Source organism: Hoplias malabaricus, chromosome 2 (genome assembly GCF_029633855.1).
Source record: "Hoplias malabaricus isolate fHopMal1 chromosome 2, fHopMal1.hap1, whole genome shotgun sequence".
Taxonomy (NCBI): Eukaryota; Metazoa; Chordata; class Actinopteri; order Characiformes; family Erythrinidae; genus Hoplias; species Hoplias malabaricus.
Genome location: NC_089801.1, coordinates 79,920,151 through 79,942,505, shown reverse-complemented (window position 1 = coordinate 79,942,505; position 22,355 = coordinate 79,920,151). Strand labels below are relative to the sequence as shown.

The window sequence follows — 22,355 nt, the reverse complement described above, 5'->3', positions numbered from 1 at the left end:
GAGCTTCATTTCTGTTTCATCGTCTTTTGTGATTCTCCTCACATTTTAAAGCAGCAGCTCGTTTGACAGAAAAGACCAATCAAAACAATAGATCACACACAGCACTATTTTATCTGACACAAACTCACTGAGGAGTCTGAACCAACCAAGATGCCTGAATAAAGCCTAAACCCAGCACACAGGGGTTCAGTGAATGTGGTGGTGAGTGTGTGTAAGTGTGTGAGTGTGTGTGTGTCAGTGGAGACGCTGTAGAAGGACAGAGTGCCGGCCGGACAGTCCACATACACTCCTACTCTGTTAGAGCTGGAGGGAGGAGGAGGGACATCAGTAATGTTCTTATTGTGACGGACAGAGTAACTGTTATTAGAGCAGAACAGACTCCAGGACTTTTCATTCTTTCCAAACAAACAGTCATCACTGAGTCCTTTTCTGCTGATTGATTTATACGCCACTGAAATATAAACCTCCCTCCCACTCCACTCAGTTTCCCAGTAACAGCTTCCAGTCAGACTCTCTCTGCACAGAACCTGCAGCCAGACACTGAATCTCTCTGGATGATCAGGATACGACTGTGTCTCCTTCACACGCTTCACCTTCCTGTTCCCCTCAGACAGAGAGAGGCGTGTGTGCACTGTGTTTGGGTCCAGTGTGAGCTCACAGGCATCTGCATACAACAAGGTACACAACACACAATCAGACACACAATGGTACCACATTAAAATAAGAATACACTAATAAAGGTTTATAAATGGTTTAAAAGCCTGTTATTACATGGTTATTAATTACACTGTGAACATTTTAAAAGTGATTAATAATCCTTTGTAACGCAGAGAACGGAAGTGTGACAGTGAACTCTTTTGTGTCTAATACTGAAAGTGTGAGAGAACTTAGTGAAAATGTGGAGGTAAAGAATAAGCTCAGACCTGAGAATGTGAGTTTAGTCATTTCACATGTTAAAGTTCACCACATTATCATTAAAGTAGAAAAAGACACTCTGGTGGTGGGTAATTCATTAAAGGGTTAAACTCATTAACAAATATGTGCTGGAGTTGATGGGGTTAATGTCAACTGATGGAGGAGACACAGTGAGGTCAGTATTCAGCAAGATCTGAGGTTTAACTGTAGATAGATGTGGGTTCACTATTTGGCAAACAACAGGTCACTGGTGCCCTTTATATCTGTGTTATAACTGATTATTAATGTGTTAACAACATAACTATTAATAAACAGACTTTAAACCATTTATAAACCTTTGTAAGTGAAGTCTTATTCTGAAGTGGTACCTACACAACACACAAACAACACAAAATGAGACACAACGAATGTAAAGAGAAAGAGCAGGAGAGAAAAGGAAAAGTGAAAACGAAACAGAAAAAGCAAAAGAGCATGAAGGAGGAAGGGAGAAAGAGAGAGAGAGAGAGAACCTACATTTTCTTGGTCCTGGTTTAATCCTGATCTCTCCTCCATGCTCCAACCTACAACACACACACACACAGTTGTGAGTTGATGGTTGTGTTTGAGTTGTGTGTGTTCTCACTGTACTCTCTGAGCCCCACATTCAGCTTCTTCACAGCGTCATTCATTGATGTCATTTTTAGAAACAGAAGAAAGATCATCATCTGTGGTGATTCATCCTCTCTGTCTTTTTATCACAGAGAAATATCCTGTCTCTCTTTCTCTGTGTTTCATTTCCTCCATTTCCATCTGTTCCTCTCAGCCTTCAACACAGAATAATGCAGCAGAGTCGCTCTTCTACAACTTCATTAAACCCTTTTTAGATCCTACACTCAGCTGCTCATTTATTAGGTTCTTCTGAGCCTGATGAACTTTGGTGTCATCCTGGAACAATCCACTGCTGGGACGACCTGGTCATTCAGTCCATTCAGGTCCTCAGTGGACTTTTTTTCCTCAGTGGACATTTTACTGCCACACACCACTGCTGAGTCTAGACCTGACCCACTGAAGACCCCCAGATCAAAAAACTGCTGAGTCTAGACCTGACCCACTGAAAACCCCAGATCATAACACTGCTGAGTCTAGACCTGAACCACAGAAGACCCCCAGATCATAACACTGCTGAGTCTAGACCTGACCCACTGAAGACCCCCAGATCATAACACTGCCAAGTCTAGACCTGACCAACTGAGGACTCCCAGATCATAACACTGCTGAGTCTAGACCTGACCCACTGAAGACTCCCAGAACATAACACTGCTGAGTTTAGACCTGACCTACTGAAGACCCCCAGAACATAACACTGCCTCCAGAGGCTTGTGCAGGGGGCATCACTTCATCCACTTCCCTTCTGACCCTGACACACCCATCGCTCTGGAATAGGATCAGTCTGGACTCATCAGATCACATGACCTTTCTCCACTGCTCCAGAGTCCAGTCTTTATGCTTCATAGCGAACTGAATCCTTGTTTTCTGATTAACCTCTACTAGATTATTTACTATTAAATACTACTAGAGCAGAGCAGAGGCTAAATGAAGAAGGAACAAAGAGCTGTAGAGCTTATAGAAATACAGTAACAGCAGATGACATCAGTAACTGAACACACACAAATACAGAAAGCTGTCCGTACCTGAGTGTGTCCAGTCTGCAGTGTGGATCTTCCAGTTTAACAGAGAGCAGCTTCACTCCTGTGTCTCCTGGGTGATTGTAGCTCAGATCCAGTTCTTTCAGGTGTGAGGGGTTTGATCTCAGAGCTGATGCCAGAAAAGCACAGCCTTCCTTTGTAACTAAACAACCAGACAATCTACAGAAAGCAGGGAAAGAGAGAGAGAGAGAGAAGTGAAAGATGTGGTATTTACTCAGAGCAAAACAAGCTGCTGTTTAGAATCAAATCAACAAGCACCAAATTCTGTTTAATTTACAAAAACACTTCAGTATCAAACAGGTTAAAATCTAAAGGTAAAAGTTATAAAAAAAAAGTTTAAAACCCTTAACATAATTACAAAAAGACCTGGATGTTTGTTTTCATAAATCTAAGACATTTTAGAGTTTAGAGTCAAAACCTCACTCAATAGAAATGAAATGAAATCACAACACAACAGTGTCCCACAGAGGGGTTATTACTAGAAGTATATATACAGACATTAATCCAGTAAAGGTTTCTATACTATGACCTTATGAAATTATGTGTTCATTATTACAAATATGACAAAGCAGATAATGAGGCCCAGGGTCTTACGGAGGGGTTAAGAGTTTGCAAAGAGCTATTGTTGAGAAAATTGGTAAATGGGTAAACGATGGTGAACTTAAAACCTGGCTAGCAGCGCAGGATGCATACACTCTCCATAAGCCTATTTCTGTGAAATTTAAGAAAAACAGAGTTTTTGTGAAAAACATGGATGAGCAATGGCAAGCCGATTTAGTGGATATGACTAGTTTATCAGGGAATAATGAGAATATGAAATTTATGTTAACTTGTATAGATATTTTATCTAAATATGCTTGGGTACGTGTATTACGGAACAAATCAGGAGCTGAGGTGACAAAAGCTTTTGAGTCTATTCTGATGGATGGGAGAGTTCCTAAAAAACTGCCAACTGACCAAGGAAAATAATTATTTAATAAAAACTTTCAAGGATTAATGAACAGGTATAATATCATACATTTTGCAACAGGCACAGGCCAGAAAGTTTCGGTCTGTGAACATTTTAACAAGACGCTTAGAAATAAAATCTGGAAATATTTCGCAGCTGTTAATATGAGAAAAAACGTTGATGTGGTACAGGATTTTGTCCTTGCTTACAATAATAATTACCACAGCTCTATCAAAATGAAACCTGTTGATGTTAATTAAACAAATTCATTCAAAGTTTTTAAAAACTTGTACGGCTTGATTCCTTCAAGAACCAAGAAACTACGTTTTAAGTTTAAGATCGGCGACATTGTAAAGATTTCACGTGTGAAAAGACATTTTGAAAAAAGACATGAGCAAAACTACACGAATGAAAATTTCACGGTTTCGGAACAGATACCGAGAGATCCTCCGGTTTACAAGCTGCAAGATATGGATGGTGAAAACATTGATGAGGCATTTTATGAACAGGAGCTACAAAAAACTAAAGTCGCAAAAGATATATCCTATAAAATTGAGAAAATTTTAGATGAAAAAATACAAAATAGGAGAAAGATGTGTTTAGTGAAATGGGTGGGGTGGCCTGAAAAGTTTAACTCTTGGATTCCTGCAAAGGACGTGATTGACATCAAAGTTTAAAAAGATTTGATATGAACGCATTGAATATCATAACCATATAGTCATGGAAGAGAACAGATTCTACTTGACTCTCCCGAGCAACGCATCCAAAGACATCTATCCTGAAAACAAGATTTCATGTTACACCACCAAATTTGCCAAACCTATTGAATTGACGGGTGACTGGGAGGTGGCTCTCACTGAAGTACAATGTCCTCATTCATGGTACTCGTTGACAGTGTGGGAAAGAATTTTATACCTGTCAAATGAGTCCGGGGTATTACAGCAACATAGATGCTCTGGTTCAGGAAATTAATAGAGTGGTAAAAAAGTTAGCTCTTGAAATAAAAATCCAATATAATGTTAATACCAACAAAATACGTATGGTGACTGATAAAAGTTATTCGCTGGGGGCTCACGGGATTCTATCAATTATATTAGGTCTGGAACCAAAAAAAAAATCTTACACGTGATGAACCTGAGGCTCCCTATCCGGTAGATGTCCGCGCAGGCTTTTATGTCCTGTATGTGTATACAGATATTATTCATTATCAAAGGGTAGGGGATACCATTGTTGAGATGTGTACATATAACCGGTGAGAACAACGAGATTGTCACAATAACTTACGACAAGCCACGCTACGTACCTGTGAGTAAGAGTTTTATAACTGATACAGTTATTGAAATTAAGTCAGACCAGAATCAACATATTCCTTTTCTCTACGGAAAAGTAATTGCTAAACTTCACTTTAGACCAGCAAAACATTCATTTCGTGTTTGAAAAAATGACTGGTATAAGCTACAGGGACCCCAGAAATCTTATACAATATTATACAAACCAAGCAGGAAGTGGTCTGCCGGGGTATAAAGGAACACCAACTATGTATGGTTCTGGGGTTAGGTGGAATCTCCAAAGCGCTTTTTAGGATGGCTGTGCCTGTTATTAAAAGGGGTATAACTATTGTAAAACCACATTTTAAAACAGCTGCACAAGGTATAGTAAGTGATGTCGTGAGCAACATTATTAGCAAGAATCAAAAACAGTATGGATCAGGAATTGCTGCGACTGCGCACAAGAATATTAGGAAGCCTCCTGGGAGGCGCATTTTAATTACAGATAAAAAGCGAAAGCTCACAGAGAGTAAGGGCAGAGTGAAAAAGAACAAACGAAGAGACAAGCGTGCTTCCTCCTAGGCCTCTATCAAGCAAAGAAGATTGAACATTTTATAACACAATGGCTTTCTTTCAACTGAATGCACCAAATCTGAACTAGATATTTTTACGTTACCTTACACTCAAACAAGTATTGAAAAATATACTTATGTCGAAATACCGCCACTTTCTGCCTTGACGGATAACGGACCCTTCGAGTTTTACGTAGCGGGAAATGGGGAAGACTACCTGGACTTGAACAACACCTTTTAACATCTAAGATGTAAGATCAGAAATCCTGATGGGTCAAATATTGCTAACGATGCCAAGGTCGGTAGTTATTATTATTATAACTACCCTATAGCACCTCTATTTTCACAAGTAGATGTTATGCTTGGGATCGCCTCATCAGTGAATCAAGCAATACTTACCCTTACAGATCAATAATGGAGTGTATTTTGAATTATGGCGCAGGCGCCTTGCAAACGCAATTTTCAACCGGATTGTTTTATAAAGATACAGCCGGTCAGATGGATGTAACCGACCCTTAAGGTCAGAAAGTAAAACCTTTGATTTGATCGGGCACATCCACTCTGATATATTTTTTCAAGATAAACTTTTACTAAACTGAGTTGATCTAAAAATTAAAATGGTTCGAAGTAAAGAGGAATTTTGTCTAATGAAAGACGGACCGAGGGATTACAAACTGAAATTACTCTCAGCATCACTGTTTGTGAAAAAAGTAACAGTTTCTCCGGCTGTGAAACTGGGTCATGCGCAAGTGTTACTTAACCCTACACCTAAATATCCATTAGAGAGGGTCTCTATGAAAACCTTCAGTCTACCCGCAGGCAGTCATATCTGTACCCAAGAGAACCTGTTTTTCCTGCGTTATTTATCGTAAATACTGATCCGAGTCACATGCCTGGGGAACACTGGTTGGCTTTATATCTCATCAATGAAGTCACAGGATATTTTTTCGATTCATATGGAAATCACCCAAATTCCCCAAATTCATCTTTCCTGAATCTATTTATTATTTAAAAAAAAAAGAACTGTCTGGAAGTAATACATAACTCAAAACAAGTTCAGAGGTTCGAATCTGTTTGTTGCGGACAACATTGTGTATTATTTTTATATCATAAAGCTAAAGGTTATACTTTAAATGAAATTATGTCTATGTACAGTGATGATTTAAAAAGAAACGATGATATGGTTGTAGCTTTTGTTAAAAAATGTACCCTAGAAAAAATTACATTACAAGTTATGAATTGTATTCAATGTGTTAACTCTGGTGAAAAAATTACAGTGTATTTGAATTAAAAATAATAACAATGATATGTAAAATCATTGAAATTACATTTTATTTAAATAAAGAAAAACATTACATGGTTAATTGTTACAAAGATTCATCATTTATGAAATAAAATTACAATATGATTAATAAAAAATTCAACCAGCTTGAAGTGGTAAATCTAGGAGTTTTAAAAACAGGTTCAAGATTAGAGGACTCATTACTTTTAGGGGAGTGTGGTGGAAAATTATGACAGAAATAAGAAAGCTGAGTCGGTTTCTCAACTAACTTCTCTTATACCTGGAATGCCCTTTGAAGTTCACCATCTGTTTGCTCTTTTTACATTTCAATCACCTTTCAATGTATCCTGCTCGCAGTATGACTCCAAGTCTTTTACCATTTGTTTTTTACTCTCTTTTGTATTTCTAACACCTTTGCAGACGTGCTCTGTGCCTCCCCCTCTACCCCTTTGGTCTCAGTTATCTCCTCTCTGTGTTCCGGAGACAAGAGGAGTTGATTGAACGGAAGGTGTCGATATGCTGTTATTTGAAACACACACACACACACACAAGTCTGCTGTTACACACAGAGAATTAAGAATAAAACAATTTCAGTTTACACAAGCATGCATGGTCATTGCTGATTAAAAATATCTATATGGATTATGAATAATTTCTATAAACAAATTTCCATCACAGGAGTAGGCAGTGGGAGAATACAACGATTTTGATTTTTTAACATCAGATATTTTACGTCTAACCCCTGCATTAGGTATGGTTGATAACGGAATGTTTAAGTTAGCGACAGTTTGTAACAGTTCAGCCCAGCCTAACGGTCTCTGGTCATCAAATACTTTTTGAGGAGCTGTGAGATTTTTAATCAAATCCAACATGTGTGATCCTTTGACTGTTTGACCTTGAAATAAATTCTCCATCATTCCATGAAACTACATCATTAGACTTGAATATTTTCTCCATTATGTAAGAAGCATTTTTTTCGGGTTCTGGCTGGAACATTTCCTATAGCCTCTTTAATAATTTTGTATTTAGTTGTTTGTAAATCCTCAGTAGCCACCGTCAAAAAGTAGCCTCTGTCAACGCCATATTTTCAGCAGGTAGGGAAACGGTTAATTGAGACGTTTCTTCTTCTCCCTGTTTGACAATTTTTAAAAATCTTTGCAAGGCTGATGCATAAAGTTTAGCCTTTTCATAAGGAATCAAATCACGCATCACATTGTCTATATAATTTTCCACCATTTTTCTAACAATTTCTTTTCCACTTGTCATGTTTTTAAGTTTATCTAATTGGTGTTGAGGCACCAAATACATCTTATCAGCGGTTTCCATGTTATCTCTGACCATATGCTATTAAACTGCTGATGAAGGGGACTGCGACACTTAATAAAGGCAGAAGAAAACCTCCGGATTGGTTAACAGATTTTGTTTTAGCATCCACTAAAAGATTCTGTTCTTTAATTAGCAAATAGTTTAATTAATTTTTTCTGTCTTTTAAACTGATGATATTGACGAGACGTTAAAGGAATGTTTCCTCTCAATGGATGTAGGGCTAATTCGCAGATGGCTAATATGAGATCTGAGGAAGCTTTATGTAATATAACCTTCCTTTCTCCAGGGGTAGCATGATATAGAGATGTCAACATCTGAAAATTTCTCTTTAGACACGCAGACATTTTTCAGTACTTTAAATTTTTTTTCTTTGGAATATACACTGCAGGATTCTCCCACGCAAACAAACCTGACCTGAGACAAAGTTCTTCTGGTGTTGATGCATTTAAATCTAGAAATAAATACCCATAAGGTCTAGCAGTTGCTTCTTGGTAACATTCTAAAAAGTATTTGTTGTTACCCGGATACATTTGACGTGCCAGTATGCTTATCTGTAGCTTATCTCTAGGATGTTTAAAAAGTACCATATAGTTGGTGTTTAAGTTGATGGTTCTGGTACTTTTTCCTTGAAAAAACAGATTTTGAACCAAATAGATGACGCTCAGGTTTCTGTGGTGTGTATAACCTGTGGTGTGTAAAGGCATTCTCTACCTCCTCGTTCTTGCTAGCTGTTTCCATCAGATCATCAATTACCAATAAATTAGTTTTGTGCGGTGGAAATAGTTCATCATCACACAAAGAGTCGGGTATTCCTTGAACAAAACATATGTTTATTTTGTTCATCAGATCATCATAGAGAGGCTTCCTGCACATATAACACCATACAATTTGATCTGGGATTTTTGACATGGAATCCGTACAATTTTCCAACGACATTTTGATAAAAAAAGATTTCCCACTATTGCTTGGTCCACACACTATACAAGAAAAAGGAAGCTGAAGTCTAGAATCAAATCCCTTTGGATTAATAATTTTTAGTTAATTTAGTTAGTTATTTAATATCCGTATGGTAATGTTGTGAAATCAGGTAAGAGAACATGTTTATCATACACAGCTCTGAATCTTTTCATCAGTGATTTGTGTTTTTAGTGAAAGCCTCTTTTATCTCTCACAATTTGATTGTGGGTAGTCATAATTTACGCATCAGAATTAGGATTTTTCACAAGTTCATTAACTAGTTCCGTCAAGGATTTCAAATACACAATTTCACCATTGGTGTAGTTTAAAGTAATACCCTTAACTTTCATTGTAATTTTACCTTTGAGAGTGCGGTAACCATAGGTTTTCGGACCCACACTGACAAATTCTACTATTTGATCACCTGTGTCCAGTTCGCTCGTAAGACCTCCTAAGTAATCACTTAGAGGAGGCATCCAGTCACCTTCTTTACTTTTGAAAATGATGCTGTCAGTTTCCGTGTATAAGCATCTCTGCTGTAGTCAATCTATCAGATTGTACAATTCAAGTCTTGCATAAGCTGTGGTGAAAATACTGATAAATACATTAGCATTACCCGGTTTGAGACACCTATCGTCTGCGTAACGCCACTGCACCAATGCCACCTCCTGATTCAGAATAGAGAAATGACTTACGTTGTACATATCCGAGAATATGAATTGTAAAAACTCACTATGGTCTTTGATCAGTGAAGTGTTTGTCCTGTCAGTTCTCTGACACATTTTTCCCCATAAAGAATTCAGTGCCAGTTTAGCCACAGTTCTCTGTGCAGGATTAACTTCAATGCGTGATTGTTCTAGTTTGATCCCTTCATTCTCCTCATACTTTTGTATGTACTCTTTTTTCTCGGCCTCATCAACCACCCAGGAGGGATAACCTGAGCTCTCCTGTTTTGTCTGCAGAAACCTGTTGATGTATTCTGTAAACAAACATTTCGAATGATTAGGTAAGTGCCATATTTCAATCACCTTCAACACTCTGTACCCCTTCTCAATGGCTTTCATCACCTCAACGCAACACCAACTACCTGTCAGGGCCCTCTCCTCATCCGTGTGTTTACAATTTTGCATTTGTTGTTCAGCACACATTCGACACAAAGGAAACAAGAGTTTGCATTTCACCTTATAAGGGAGAACAGGGGCCCACAAGCCCTTAGTGGGGAGAACTTTTGCTCTAATGAGCCTGAAATATGTTTCCAACGGTTGAAAATGACAGAAGATGATAGTGGGGTGACCCACGGGGTACCTCTTTGTTTTATTTAGATAAGGATAGAGTGAAATCGTAGTAATCAATCCTTTCACCGGGCTGAGCTACACAATGGAGATGCAATGCATTTGTTCGACCACTGAACAGAGCATCTCACAGTTTTATGCGCTCAGGAAAGTCAACGTGGGTCATAAACAATTTAACATCCTGGTTTGTTCTTTTCATCTCATTCCAGGTATGCTCTCACATCACAGTTACGTTCAGTTTGAAAGTGTTTTGCAAAGTCTGAATTCTATCCATAGAATTTTGATAAACATCCCCAAAAGGATTGTGAACTCTTACTTAGAGGATGTGGTAAATTTGAAGGAAAACATTTATCACATCCGTGATAAAAACATCCTAAAAACTCAAAAGCCTTTCGTCCACTACCATTTTCATAATAACCATCCACAAAGTAGTTTCTGAACTTGACCTCACCTTCATTGAGGGCATGTCAGATGGGGATCTTGCCTCTGTCAGAGATGTACTCGAGCCATTGTATGGAAGGTGTTGAGAATGATTTCTGACTGTCGAAGTAATTATCTAAAGGTGGTATAGCTAAAATGTTTTCAGACAGAAAGTTCATTCTGAATATTTGCAAACAGACACTAGCTGTAGTGATGCATTTGAACGGGTCAACCATTGTACTGCTCAGTATCTCATCCCTGAAAGCTATACAACCTTTTCTCAAAATGTGGACAACATTCTTACAATATTGAGCCATTTGTTCCTTAAAGTGAAAGAGCTTTCCTGCACGTGTATTGTACCATTCAAAAAACTATTCTGTTTCTTTGGCCATCATAGTGTCTACCCAATAGAACTAGGTGGATAAGGCCCTACAAAATTCTGATTTTCTTAAGTATTTCAGAAATGTGGAAAATATCCTTTTTTGTCTGTTGTGAACCCCATAGCCTTTGGAATAGCACTCAGTCTCATAGGGAGAAAAGAGAGACTGTCGATGTATCTCTGTTTATACTCAACATCTTGAAAACACAAGATTTTTCCACCTTACGCTATGATGTTAGGGGTGATACCTTCCTTTGCGAAATGGTTCAACAAAAGGTATGAATCATACCCTCTAGCATTGTGTGCTTTGAATGTATAACCTTTGTACTTTTCCCTGTGATACCTCCTAAAGAATGATGCCACACATTTATCCCCTTTTGCTGTCCACTCCTTACCTCTGAAACCAATGCAACATATATAATTAGCTACGTGGTAACCTGTTTGTTGATTTGTCTCAAAATCATAAAAGACGTACTTTTCATCAGGAATTTCAAATGTTTTAGGTTGCATAAAACATTCATGCATGATTTCTGAATCAACTTTGGCTCCGCAGTTTTTACAACGACTGTTTTGACACTGGTGTTTTTTGGATGCTTTACCCTGATCCTGCACTGTGTTACATTTAGGACAGTAGAATCTAGTTTTGCATAAAGTTTGATCATCGCTTGAATCAATCACTGTTTTATGTTTATCATAACAATACTGCGATCTACAAACCCTTAGACAACAAGTCTTTTTTAGTTGCTTAGGACAGTCTTTGTCAAGACATACGTTGCAATGAAAATCACATTTGTGATGTTTCAGATTGTTAAAGCCAGTGGAACAGTAAGGGCAGACATAGGATGTACCTAAAACACCTTTAAGATTTTTGACACCGTAAGAATGGTTATCTAGCAAGAACAGGGAAATGGTTTTGTCATGAGGCATGTTCCTGTTCTGAAACAAACTACACACTTCTTTTCATCACTTCGGTACAACACTATGATTTTGCAGTTCAAATGTTGCTCAAACCATGTAATATGTGCAAAGCTAACCATTTCATCTGTGGATAAACCTACATCATTTTGCAGTTGCGTCGCTATTTGTTCTACTTCAAAAATGTTTTTATCAGGATTCAATATTTGAGAAACGCATAAGGCAAAACAGGTTATGTTTGTTGTGAAAAACATACAGATGTTTCAACTTTTTCTGAACAAAATCTGAAGATACCCGATAGTTTTTTTTCCCTCCACCCTGAGGAGCATGCACAATTCGTATAACTAATTATAAAGTTTCATTGGAAAGTATTTCAAATTTACTCTGAATGACGTTTTCAAACAACATCAGAAAGGAATTCAGGTCGATACCCCCATCATTTATCTGCGACGATTTAACACGCGACGAAACATTGAGCGAATCACCCTGAATTTCTACAAACACACCATCACTCAGACCACCTATTTCATCATTGGCAATATTAAGCATTTCATTTAAAATCTCAAGAACATAATTGTAAAATTCAGCAAAACTATCAGCATTGCCTAGAGAGGAAAAGTTTATCCTTCTTCTAATTTCTGTGGTGCGGAATCTGTCTAAGCGATTTATATTGATATTTGGGTCAATACCACCCCCCATTTGTACATCACCATTGTCAGGTGGAGGAGAATTGTCATTCAGTTCATCCTCTCTTTCAACACTAGGGGATGGAGGAGAATTGTCATTGAGATCACTCTGATTTTCAATATTAGGTGAAGGAGGAAATATTTCAACCTCTCTTTCAACACTAGGTGAATGTTCGTTACTCGGATCATCATGATAATCAGGACCGGTTAATGAATTTTGACTTAAATTTATCAGATTATCATTTAATCTCAAAAGAAAAAAATCTGACAAAGATTCAGGATTATTTTCTGAGGTATTAACAGGAGATGTTAAACATTCAAAGTTTGGGGTTGGATTAGGAGGTTCTGACAATCTGTCGTTTAGCTGTTTTACAGCGTCTAACAGAAAAGGATTCAGAGTTGTACACGTATCGTGTTCATTGAGTGTGTTTTGTAATTTCGATAAGCTCTGCTCCAGTTCAAAGAAAACATCACACAAACTTTCAGCTGTATTTTCTTCAGTATTGTTAGGAGATGTTAAACATTCAAAGTTTGGGGTGTGATTTACGGACAAACTGTCATTAAGCTGATTTACAGCTTCTAATATAAAGGGATTCAGAGTTGTACCCGTATCGTGTTCATTCAATTTAGTTTCTAATTTTGAAATACTTCGCTTTAGTTCGCAGATTATCGGAGTGCTATTTAAATCATGTGAAAAAGGACTGATGTTAAACTTCTTAGCTTCATTGTTTAAAACCTCATTGTTAGGGCGTTTCTGTGCCATTTGACTAATACAATAACGCAAATTGAATAAATAAACATTAAAATAATATAAGTATTACATTCTTGAGTCAGCAGTCGATGGTTCTTCACAGATAACAGCATTTGTAGAAAGTAGCATCATAATAGTACCAGATTTGTTTTTACTGAAATCTAAAGATGAAAAAAAAAAAGTTTCAATTAGGACTAGGAAATACACATAAAATTATAAATTACATAATGTACTTTACTTACAGGGGAAGAGCTTCATCATAAGTGCATGTGTTCAAGTAGGAGGTGTCTCCAGTTCATAACTGTTTAGCATACTTGACTAAAGAGATACGAAAATTTCCATGAATAACATTATAAAATACATATTATATAGCAGAGGCGATTGCTCTAAGACTGCAAGGGAAGCTCAGCTTCCACTAAAATGTCAAAAAATAAGTGATCAAATATATACTGTTGTGTGTACATGTCATTGAATAAATATGCACTACAGTGCGCTCAACTTTTGTTCAGAATCAGCTTTTTATCACTGGTAAAACACGGCTTTCCTCTCAATCATTCCCTTCACGGTGCTTTAAACAGTGAGGACGCTGAGCGTCCACAGAGTTCAATAGAGAAGCAGCGAAGTGCAGCGAAACGAGACGAGTCATTGGATAAATGCTGGGCTTTGTCCCGCCCATCGGACGCTCTGTGTCTCTGGGAGTCTATGAGGCAGTGGGCTGGCCTCGGCTGGCCCGGACGCTCAGCTTCTGCATGATGATTGGATGATCTGTCTGAGGCTGAATCCCTTTTTGATTGACAGCGAAATGAGCGAATCAGCGATCCTTTGGTTTAAAGATCCGTGGGAGCGGATCTTTAATTACATTTTCATTCTGTTCTGAGTTGAACCAGACTTTCTTAAACCTCTTAGCGGCATTTTTTTTGTTAAAAATGACTAGCGACAAATCGAGCTTCTATTTCTGGTGGGTTTTTTTGTAGCTGCTTGTGTTTGGAGACTGACTTCTATCACTCTTTCTGATTTCTATCACAGTTTCTGTCCAGCGGGTGCTGCTGAGCCCCTCCACCGTCACAAAGCACTCACAGGCGGACACACTTCACATGGGCCAAGGCCGTTTAAGCAGCCTAGCTCTGCTGGCCATTGAGAGGACACTAGTCAAGTCCCTGGAAAAGACGCCTTGTTGGTACGACAGGGTCATAGATCATTTTCTTGAAAAAGAACGGAGGGTAGAATTTACGTATAAATAAACCGACACATTTTATGATGTAGGCCGAAATTGAGCTTCCCCTCCTTGAAAGACCAGCATCCGCCACTGTTATCAGTGGATATAAAATAATATTCTTAAATTAATCTTATTTTCCGTGATAAATAACAGAATGTCAGTTCTTACCTGTAGATTTTGGTACAAGTCTGAGCTGTATGTCAGCCAAAGTCACTCTGAGCTGCGTGTAATGTGTAAATTTTGAGAGCTAATCAACTCCTAGATATACTGAGTCACTGATCGTAAACTATCTGAATGTACAGCGAGGGGGGGGGGGGTTGGGAGGGGGCAGCGTTAAGAAATCTTCAAATGTAATTTTTTATCATATGAAAACAGTATGTTTTTGGGGCGAGGGTCATATACTGTTTTTTGAACGGGTGAGAAAATGAATGATTTAAAAAAAAAAATTAATCACTAAAACACTATTAATCATTTAGAACTTGGAGTTAGAAAATTATAATTTTACTTATGTATGCGCGTGTGTGTGTATGTGTGTGTGTGTGTGTGCCGTGACCATTAGGTGGGGGTGGGAGACCGTTGGGGAGATACCTGGAATGGAACAGCGTGTGCGCGCTAAAGGGGGTGGGGGGGGGGGGGGTTGTGTATGTGTGTGTGCGATAAAGGAGGGTTTGTGTATGTGTGCACGTGATAAAGGGGTTCATAGTGTGGGGGTGGTAGATCGTTAGCTATTATGGTAGCGCATGTGCGCATGAGAAAGCGTAGGTTGTGACGGGGTACCTGTAATAAAACAGAGCGTGTGCGCGCGTGTGTAGAGAAAGGGCGGGAATTACGGTTAAATTACACGATTATGATTGGTTGAGAGGAGGGTGGGAATTCTGGGTAAAATACACGCTTATGATTGGTCGAAGCGAGGGCGGGACTTTTGATCAAGGGCAGGAAAATACACGCTTATGATTGGCCGATGCGAGGGCGGGACTTCCAGTAAAATAGACGCTTCCGATTGGACAAGGGGGCAGGACTTCCCTCCCAAAAGGGGGCGGGGCTTGATGTGGCACGCTCTGATTGGTCCAAATGACCTGTCAAAACAAGGTTACATATAGTGCCTCATATTCTCTCTCTGACGGCCTTGGAACCATACTCTCAAAATAATTTTGGATACGGAGTAGTCTCCTATTTTACATTTTCCCAGTTTCAAAACGAAACACACGATACACATCCTCCATGTTTGTTTTTCTGTAGAAGGCTTCTCCCAGTAGGAGGGACATATACAGTGTATAAGGCAGTCACAGAACCAGGAGACATCAGCCAATAGCATTCACTCAGAAGAATGGCCCTGACCCCGCGCCCAAACTTCCCCGTGTCACAAACCTCCCATTTCAAAACATTTAAAATTAAGAGGGTAAAACACATTTGAGAATAAAAAAAACAGACAGTTTGAGAGTCAGATTATGATCTGTGTATGAGCGCATTCTCTCTCTCTCTCTCTCTCTCTCTCTCTCTCTCTCTCTCTGCTCACACAATTTTAAAAAGGTACAGATTTAAATGTTCCACCTGGTGTTACTGCGTCCTCTATTTTTAACACTGACGTGACGCCATTTGTTTCCTTTTACAGACACAGATACACATTAAAAAGTACTTGTGTTGTGTTTTAATCTCAATGGAGTGTAGCCTTGGCTAATGGTTAGAGACCAGGCTTGGTACCGGAAGGTTGCTGGTTCAATCCCCAGGTCCAGCAGGAACATCCACAGCTGAAGAGTCCTTGAGAAAGGCACTGAACCCCAAACGCTCTGGTTGTGTGTTCACAGCCCCTAGTGCACTAGTGTGTGTGTGTGTGTGTGTGTGTGTGTTCACAGCACCTAGTGCACTAGTGTGTGTGTGTGTGTGTGTTCACATCCACAGATGGGTTAAATGTTGAAGACACATTTCATTGTACGTTATACAATGACAAATAATTGCACATCATACATTATATAAATTATAGTCAAGTAATCCATTCTTTTCCTTAATATTTTATACTAAAGCTTAGTATATATATATATATATATATATATATATAAAGTCAGGAGTAGAAAATGAAGAATAAAATCCAAGATCTCTGACCTGAGTGTCATAATAATTATAATAATTATTTTTCAGGTCTTCCTTGTATTGCACTACTTTAATTATCTTCTTATTTACACAGAGAGCGCTATGGTGTTGTGGAGATTGAGGAGCTGGATTCTGCCATGAACACAATTATTTATCAAACTGGGTCTATTTTGTAATTTCTAGTTCTTCTGGAATTGTTATTCTCAGATTCATCAAATTTAACTCTCACTGATTAAACACTGAGGTCGTTACATTAGAACTTCCTTTTGCACAAATCAGCCACGTTTACATACGGCCTGATAATCTGCTAATAATCAGACTAACAGCTCAATCTGAATAGAATAGGTCCATATATAAACCTCAATCAGAACAGAGTAGTCCAGCTGAGGTCAGTCAGATTACAGTTTCTATACAATTAAAGGAGCTGAGTAATCCTTTAAATAACCGTAGAAGGTAACAGCAGCACACATTATCACTGGAACAGGGTCTAACAGTGTGTTCTGTGAGGGAGAGAGAATCTTTCATCCACTCACAAAAAATCATGAATAACTGCTGTGTCGTACAGAAATGTATCTTCCGCTCAGAGTCTGAGAATTCCTTCAGTCCGACTCTCTCCCTCCAGTCTTTACTCTGAAGGGGTTCTGAGGAAATTCACTGAGGAGAAACTAAGTTTATAACAAAATACCAGAGGGAAACTTTGTTTTATCGCCGTGTGAAGGACTGGCGCCCCCTGCAGGGTGTGTTCCTGCCTTGTGCCCAGTGATTCCGTGTAGGTTCCAGACCCCCCGACCCTGAACTGGATAAGGGCTTACAGAGAATCAATGAATGAATGAACGAACTTTATTTTAGCGAATGTGTACACAGAAGAAAACATGTCTTAATGAGACCAGTTTCTCTCTCTCTCTCTCTCTCTCTCTCCCCCTCTCACAAAATTCTCCTCTCAGCCGTATACATACCCTACAAACTCACGTCATTTCCGCATCAGACAAACTTGCTTCCACCTCCACCCTGTCTCCACTCTTTTTTTGTGTGTGTGTATGTGTGTGTGTGTGTTTGTGTGTGTGGGGGGTGGGTCTGGTTTGATACGCAGTCATGAGCCACCCTGAACTCCTCCCCAAAGACTTCTGAGTTCACCTCCCCCTTTTCAGTCTTTGTGGGCGTGGTCTGGATTAACAAACGTGTACTAAGTGCTACTTTGTGCATGTTTTGAGAATTTGATCAGACTGGAGATTAGACTGAACAGATAAACACCTCCGTCTGGGTCCATGTACCTTCTGTTCATTCTTTTTTATTTTAAAATCAAATATAAAAATAATGAAAAACAGATACTTATTTGATTTTCATTTCATTCTCCAAATCCATAAAATGTAAAAACAAAATGTAAAAACGCTTCAAATCCGAATGCACGGTTAGGCACAACATTGTTTTTATTACTGAGAAATGAAGTAAAATATTGGACTTGTGGGAAAAATTATTCAGTAATCATTATATTTTTCAGCTAGCTTGATACTTTTATTATTTTTAAGAAATAGCATTATTTTACCTTGTGCAGTAGGACAAAGGATAAACGGTGTGTGTGTGAAGGGGATGGGTGTTAACTGGCTGAACTTACTATAAACAACAGGGTCTCCCAGCAGAGAGGTCAATAGGTCATTGGAAAGCCTTAGCAACAACCTAGCCACGACTGACGTCTGTTATCAGGGAGCCAATCAGGGTGAAGCACATACGCTAGGGAGAAGGATATTATCGGGGGTCAGATGTGAAACCAGCGAAGAACAGCGCACAGAGACAGAGAGGCACATCTGTACTGTTCTTCCCAGAATTCTGTTTAAATAAACTGTTTGATTGTTTATTCGAATTCTCTGTGTTGACCTCATTTGTTCCCAGTATCTACATCAACAAATACGCAGGACAGTTTTTGTCCAAAGACTAAAGTGGCGCAGCAGATAGTGTCGCAGTCACACAGCTCCAGGGGCCTGGAGGTTGTGGGTTCAATTCCTGGTCCGGGTGACTGCCTGTGAGTAATTGGTGTGTTCTCCCTGTGTCCACGTGGGTTTCCTCCGGGTGCTCCAGTTTCCTTCCACAGTCCAAAAACACACGTTGGTAGGTGGATTGGTAACTCAAAAGTGTACGTAGGTGTGAGTGTGTGAGTGAATGTGTGTGTGTGTGTGTGTGTGTGTGTGTGTGTGTCTGTGTTGCCCTGTGGAGGACTGGCGCCCCCTCGAGGGTGTATTCCCACCTTGCACCCAATGATTCCAGATAGGCTCTGGACCCACCGCGACCCTGAACTGGATAAGCGCTTACAGATAATGAATGAATACATGCATTTTGGCAAAATGATACAGTTGACAGCAAAGGGGTTCTTCTGTTTAATAACACTGAATTGATTCTGGCATCAAACTCAAAGTATTAATTATCAATATAATTGGTACAGTAAAATTTCACCTGTATCTTTACATCAGTCTTACCATTCAAATCCAAATAAGTGTTAATAAAATAAACAATGCTCGTAAGAAATGCATATATATATATATATACACACGAAGGCTGGAGGAGGTGGAGGAGATTTCCTTTTTGTGTTCTATCTCTTAATTTGCTCGCTACACCGTTAATGCTACAATGCTATAAAAACAGTGATACGACTGAGATGTTTGCACGACAAGACAGGGCCATCACTAGAGATGAATGATGAGGGGCTAAGCTTTAACCAGGGGGTCTGGGGTAAGTGTCTCATAGCAGAACATTTCTTTGACGAGGTACAGATTAAGCAAAGCCACAAGGAGCTAAGATAACACTAGTGTACACGTAGGGGTTCGATAAAGGGTGGTTGGATCACTCTTCATTCAAAAAGAAACCAGATGGAGACGGATAATTTCCTGGCAGTGCTGTCTTTTATTTTTCCACCGTCAGAAGCCACACACTCACTCTCTACTCACTTCCCCGTTTTCCTTACATCACGTAACTTCTTCAACCAATCATAAATCAGGATGAATATTTGTGATAATAAACAAAGAACAGTTATTCTCTTAAATATTTGGACTTAAATTCTGCCAGAATAAAACTTTAAAATATAAAAGATAAAACAATTTAAAACTATAACATTTATTATCTATTGGCCCAATTTAACCCTTACACTAGTTACTATGGAGTGAGATCACTGTCTTTTATGCGAGAGCGTAAAATCACACTAAATCAAGCAAGTCAGACTCGACGAGCGCACAGAATCATGAAAACCGAACGAAAACAGCGACAGCGATGTAGCTCCGCGCTCTCGTTTCACTGTTTTCAGTGCGCGTTCCTGTTTTTTCCTCGCTTTAAAAATTTGAGCTCTCTCTCGCTTCTCGCTTTTAACAGGAAATACGTCACAAATTCAGAACCTGGTAACCGATTCCTAGTGATGGCACTCTTGAATCTGAAGCTTGAAGCACGCACAAAAAAATCTCTCATGTTAAATACCTCATAATGCAAGCCCACATGAGCCTTGCCTATGGAAAACACAGGCAATGGATTAGTGCTGTGTAAATGTATTATCAAAAGCCCTGCTCATATGTTTCTGCAAGAATATTAGAATTTTAGATATTAACCGAATAAGATTCAAGAGTGCCAAAACCTGAAAATTGGACTGAGAATGGAAAAGTGCTAAAATGTGGTATATTGTCTAAAATTCTGTTTAATCACCAGTGGTCCGGCCAGAAAACGCTGTGTAAAACACTAGTGGACCTCCAACTTTGTCCTTAGTGGGTCTACAGTGGTCCGCCCTCTCCTTGCTATCAGTGATAGAATATACTGTAAATGATAGGTAGTTATCAACATACATGGTTAGTTGATTGTGTAATGCTAAAATCTAAATGACTTAATAGCTTAATACTGCAGTTAGCTTACGGTTAGCTATTCATAATTCTGTCGGCTATAACTCTAATGTAGAAAAATATCCGCGCGCGCTTGCAAAAACCTTCAGTGCCTTTCTCAAAAACCGCTGTCAGAGGGACTGTGACTCCATTATTCATAAGATAATTCACTCAATCAGTTTCATTGTGTACACACACACAGACACGGTTTCACTGTATATATTGTACACTATACCCAAATAAATGGAATAAACAATACAAAATAGCCACAGAGACGGCTGTAGAAGATAGTCCCCTTTTTTATTGTGTGTACAACTGTCTGATAATAACAGCTCTGACAACAGTGACCTTACAAGAGCAAGTGTAAAAACATCAAAGTGAGCACTCTGTATTTATGCCTTGAGTTGCCTTGATGACGGTGTTAAAATTCGGTTTGCACTGCCGGGCCGCGCTGAGCCTCGTATCTGTGAGTGTGGGTCGAGTGAAGTGTTTTTGTCGCTGTGCAGTTCAGATCAGCACCGCCCGACAGTGCACACTGACACATGGTGACGATACAAAACTGTTTCTGAGAGAGAGCACATTTTAAAAATGAGAAAACTTTCTTTATATAATACCATTATACGAAATATAATAATTATATATTAAATTATACCGTTATTTAATATACCACATGAAAATATGAATAAATAAAATTTTATACACAATATTCTATTTTTGGATTTAGCCACAAATGATAAAATACTGTTTATCATGTTCCATATTGTATTGTTCGTGATAATATCATCAATTTTCAAAACTATAAAAAAATAAATTTATCGTGACTTGTTTACGTAACATAAGTCATGCAGTTACCCAGAATACAGCGTATGTTCTTTACATGAGTCACTTAGACACAGTGAAGTACGGTGGAAAGTGGCTCTGAGGCAGAGGAATTTACTCCAAAAAGGTAGAGTGACTTCAGTCGTGTGGAGGTGGATTGTTACAAAATATCAGATGAACAATAAACCGTGGTGTTATGTAAGAAATGAAAGAAGCCTGTAACAACAGAAGGAGGAAACACAACTAATCTGTTTCACCTCCTCGAGCAGAAGCACCTGGTGGAGGACAAGGAAAGTCCTTTAGAAGAGTTCAACAGCCAATGAGCTCTAACCAAAGCAGATAAACTACTCTGACTCTGCACAGACACTATTCTGTGTTTATTTATTTATTTTTTGTTATTTACCATAAAGCTTTAATGCTACTTTTTGTATACTTCCTTCCTATTCACACTATACACTTTCTGCTACGTTATTCATTTCATACAAAATCAGAATCTTGGAAAGTTACTGTTGTTTCCAAAAAGCAAATGTTTACAGATTTGTTTGTCGCTTCTTCTGAATGTTGTAACAGTTACATTTGTAGTAAAATAAATCTTTTTAATAAATAAAAGCATTTAAGATCATTAATATGTATTAAATATCAGGGCTGGGCGATATATCGATATTTTAAAATATATCAAGATAGAACAGAGATATGTAGTGAGGCTATATCTCTCATATCGATATTTAAAGTTTTTAAAAGTCTAAAAATTGCCACCCGGGTTCTCTCTTTCTCTCTCTCTCTCACACACACACACACACACACAATGGAGCAGAGTAACACAGGGCATGAAAAAGAACAGCGGTTTGGTTATATGTAAATCAGAGGCGATTGCTCTAAGACTGCAAGGGAAGCTCAGTCTCCCCTAAAATGTCAAACAATAAGTGATAAAATATATACTGTTGAGTGTACATGTCATTGAATAAATATGCACTACAACATGCTCAA

At 38.6% G+C, this 22,355-nt stretch overlaps 1 long non-coding RNA gene and 1 pseudogene across 1 annotated transcript; both read right to left on the bottom strand.

The window, feature by feature from the left end:
- Positions 1–104: 104 nt before the first annotated feature.
- Positions 105–22,355, bottom strand: part of LOC136687337 (NLR family CARD domain-containing protein 3-like) — a 49,568-nt pseudogene continuing 27,317 nt past the window's right edge.
- LOC136687382 (uncharacterized) lies at positions 6,823–13,534 on the bottom strand. Its single transcript, XR_010800458.1, has 3 exons — positions 13,468–13,534; positions 9,688–9,933; positions 6,823–7,190 (listed from the first exon to the last, which is right to left on the bottom strand). It is a non-coding gene; the product is annotated as an uncharacterized lncRNA (long non-coding RNA).